The following is a 4,786-nucleotide window of genomic DNA, read 5'->3' as shown; positions in this document are numbered from 1 at the left end:
TTATGTTAAAAATATAGCCTACGTCACTCCAATTTATAAACAAATTCAAAGACATCTCATAAGCTAAATTCCTTTTGGACTGCAAATGGTGTGGTCTGAAGTAGCTCCAGCTCCACGTGTCCTCGTAGCTCCATTAGGTTAAGTTTAACATTATAATTAACATTTATTTTTTAAAAGATAAGTGTTATGAAGTCTCTTTCGCCGCTTCTTCTCCATAACGAAACACCTTGTGAAGTGGTGGTAGATGTATTGGCATTCAAAAAGAGCTCTGTAAAGAACCTATTTTGAATTAAAAAAATGATTTGATTTGATTTGAGAGCGTGTCGAAGAATGAGACATACATTATCTTCATACGCTTCAAGTAAATTACCTTCCTCAAGGTAAAAAGGTGTATATTTCCGGATAGATTTCATTATGTTCCGTCGGATGGCGTTTCCTTATCCCCGTGCGATAAAAGCTTATGCTGAGCGTAATTCAACCACCATTAAGCCACGGTCTTGTTATACTTTAAGACACAATAAGGGATACCCGTATTGTTGTTAAGGTAAAACTTACTTTATGTAACCTTTGGATAAGATCTGTTTTTGGGGTAGAATTTTGTTATTTCAGCCTTTCGCATATTGAACTGGGGTTCGAAAACACCATTTTTTCCAAAATATATGTGTTTTGAAAATTAATTCTACGCGTAGAAAATGTTTATTGGTTTATGGCGAAGGAAATAGTGATAGGAGTTGTAATAAGAATAGTCTGAGAGGAGACCCGTGCCCAGCTGTGGGATAGTAACGAGTTGACTACTACGGAAAAAAATGTTATCGTCGTTAATAAGAAGCCTGAATGTTAAGGATATCGCATTTTTATAAAATTACATTAAAATAATGAGTGACTCATTTGATACTACAGTTTAAACACAGATGCGGGTATGTGAAGTGGGGACGACACCATGACGGCGCTCGAATTAACAGAGAGCGACATTCTGGTCGGAGACTTCAGCAAGAACAGTCGAATAACGGAGATACTTGTGTAGTTATAATACTTCTAATCACTAGTGTGAACTTACTTACGTATAGTTATTATATCGTTACTGTGTACCTTTTATGTGACTATATTATTACACGAGTTCAAGACCTTCAAGATGACTGATTGATAAAAACAATACTAAACTCGCAAGTCTAAGATAGATCACTGCTTTTTCCAAACATGTTTTATCATCATACTTTTGCGTGCCATTGGTGTAGACATTCAACTCCATGATAGAATATTTATCGTCTCCAATACAGTTATGTGAATCTGAAGCAGAGTACATTAAATCACTTTCTGGAACATAATTTAGGTATGCTTTCAACATTTTAGCCTCAATTTTTTGGTATAATACTATTATGTTGATTTATCGAACGGAAATATATTTACTGTCGCTTTGATATTTTGGGGTATCTTATTATTACTTCATGTGGGTCTTATAGCCTGTCTTTTCGTAATATACTTTTTTAAATTTACCTTTATCTTTTATCAGAATCCAAAATAGAGTGGTATAGATAATTATCCTGAATTTAATCTGTTCCTTAAGGAGTTCCTGAAGGACTAGAACATTAGCGATAGTTCATGTTAATGGTCGACGCCGACGATCGCAATTGTTGTCGCCTGTCGTCAATTACCGTCGCTAATTGTCTTCGTCTGTCGAAGCCTATCCACAGCGACGTTCAGCTATCGTTACCTCCGATTGTCGTCAAAGACTGTCGACGTCATCGACATAAACTGTCGCTCATGTACTGGCTTGTTGTCGCTCGTGTGTTACTTGCTTAATTTGAAAAAGGGGTGGAACATAAACGCGTGATCTCTCAATGTAATCAATCCCAGATATAATTGGAGTCCTATCTGTAGACGGCTACAGATGTTTATTTACCCCTTTAAACTTAAGTTGGAACGCCGTGTCTGTTTCTTTCCCTTAAAATATTATTTAAATTAAACACAGTAGCGCTTAAACCTTTTATTAGACAGATATATATGTGACTTAGAAAATCAAACCACAAAGGATTCCACTATTTAATTTCAATATAAAATAGATAAATAAAACCGCTTGCCAACCTCTTTTAGCACACAGCGACCTCTGGTAAAAATAATGATCTGAGTAAAATAATGTTTAAAGGCGAAGCGCAGTCAGGGGTATATAAATCCCCGGAGACCGTTATTATCTTCATAATTCTTGTCTTCGCAGACGAAACAGAAATAGCAAGAATACTTATACGTTTTCTCTTATATTTCTACTATTTTGTAGTAAGAACAAAACGCAAGGAATGCATTTTTGTAATAATGTCATTAATCTTGTTCTTTTATTTGTTGATTTTAGCAAGAATTGTCTATGTTCTGACGTATTTTATAAACTTTTCTTTTTTAGTTGTATTCTAGGCAAATAATAAAACGTATCATTGCATATTTTGTTATTTAAGAAAGCATAGTATTCTAAAATATTAAAAACGACAGATATAGACAGATATAGATATTAAATTTATTGGAGTCCATCGTATGACATCATTAGGACGGAAAGTATACTCTAAGCCTTAGACGGTGCGGTGGACAAACGACCTTAGACTCTAAGGTCGTTTGTCCACCGCATCGTCACCGAGCCGATACCGTAAACGAGATTATTTTGGGGCCGATTTTAATATGTCGTGACGGCGATAGTTTGTCTACTGCGACCATATCGGCGGTTTATTTTGTTCAAGCTGTAACGCGTGTGACGGCACTGTATGGACAAGTTCCAATGTGTTTTGTATTGCCGGCACATCGGCCCGTCAAAATCTCGTTGCCGATCTAGCGGTCACGCCGATCTACTCGAAATATCGGCGGCCGGGATGACGGTGCTCGGGTGACGGACGTGGGGTTTACAAGCGACTATAGTAAATGTATGTACGCTACTTTAGCGCCGTCATTAATTATCGGTATCGGCTCGGTAACGGTGGCGGTGGACAAACAACGTAACTTTATCCCCAAACATCAAATCATGTCATTATGTTTCGGAATTCCTCCCTAAATTCCCGGGAAATGTAATTATGTCAAAATACCAGCATTCACACCAACAAACTTTATAATTTCCACTTATATCTTCAGGAAGGAATATCCTCGACTCTATATCATTAACATTACGGTCTGTCCAAGATAAAGGGTCAAAATGACCCACGAATGGAATTATTGTAACCCGGGACTTATATTTTCATTTACATTAATAAAAGGTCACGAAGGCATTTTCCGGGACCTTTACAAACTGAAACACTGTTAATTTATTAGGATTTGAAATTTCTCTATTTTTTTGTTTTACTACCTCTACCTTCGTACCCATATAAACATGAAGTCCACCTAACGGAAAATGGTGATGAATGACGGCTACATTGACACTCCCGAGGACAAACGACCTTCGGCGTGAATGCCAGCTGATTCACATGAGGTTCAGTTCATTTCAATGGAAGCACTGAAACGCAAGAATTACTTCACGCTCGTTAGGTGTGGCGATGGTACCTCCTGGTTCGAAAAATACTATTTTAACACCGTGTGTATGCCGTGTCCTAAGATGACATATTAAAACTGAAACAATTACACACACACACACACAGCCACGATCATTCGTTGTACACAGGTGTGTGTCCCACCCTACCGACTTTTCATATAAAATGTGTTCATAATTTAATAAGGGTTGCTTGGAAGAAATCTCCTTTAAGCGATAAGGCCGCAGACATTGTTCTCGTGACTTCTTTGTGTATATTTTATACATTTTATGACGTACAAATAATAAGGATTGTTTATCTATTCAATAATTTATAAAGGATCATGGTGGAAAGAAAGTAGCGGGTTATATTCAGTAAGTACCGTTGAAACAAATTATATAGTAGGTACTTTAAAACCTATTTAAATACTTTTAGGAAAACCGCACGACTGTAGTCCTAGCACTTTGCGCTTTGCCTGACTTTTGAAGGTGGTAGAACCCTTTGCGGTTCGACTCTGGCGGCACCACCGCCACACCTATTTCTACGTAATAATAGCAGTGTTAGGCGCTGCTGTGTTCCGGTTTGAAGGGTGTGGTAAGGGAGACAGACTTTTCCGAGGCGTTCCAGCTTAGTCTCAGCGGTAGCGGCGCATCTGTGGCCGACCTCACGTAGCAATATGTAATCCAATCTGGGGTTGATTACAAATGTCCATGGTCCACGAGTAGTTGCCAAAAAATTCAGAAAGGATTAAACAACAATGAAAGTCTTTCAATCCGACTTTCAATTAAACAGATTTATTAACTCGAAAAAAGCTTTGGAAAGCGTTAATACGTTGCCTTTTCACTTCAAAAGCTGTGGAAGGGTACGCGGGGCTGAGCGCTATTTTTATTAAATTTGCAACCGACGAACATAACAATTTTCAGTTTCAGTGGTACTATGGAAATTTTAATTAAAACCGATAGTTGATTTTTTGGTGCAAAAGTATTACATCAGCTTGCAGTAAATTTTTGTCCGCTGGTAGATGAGGAAAAATATGAAATTGTTAAATATTTCGTTTCATTTTGTGTTATTTCATTTCATTCCTTTTCATTAAATTTTATACCTCCATTTACTCTCGTTAAATGTAATATCTAGGCAACTCATGATTGTTGTTTGTTCAAACTTCCATGTACACAGAAGTAGGGCTAATAGATTCTTTATTATTCTTTGTTGATAAGATAATTCCAAAATCGATATTCAAGTGCAGGGTGTCATACATCAAACTAATTTATGAGAACGGTACCGAGAAATTCCATACAGTAGGTTTAATC

The sequence above is a fragment of the Epargyreus clarus genome, unplaced genomic scaffold (genome assembly GCF_041222505.1).
Source record: "Epargyreus clarus isolate Ecla_fem2 unplaced genomic scaffold, WU_Ecla_fem_2.2 ptg000001l, whole genome shotgun sequence".
NCBI lineage: Eukaryota > Metazoa > Arthropoda > Insecta > Lepidoptera > Hesperiidae > Epargyreus > Epargyreus clarus.
The sequence above is the reverse complement of the archived record's forward strand: the minus strand, read 5'-3'. Positions refer to the sequence as shown.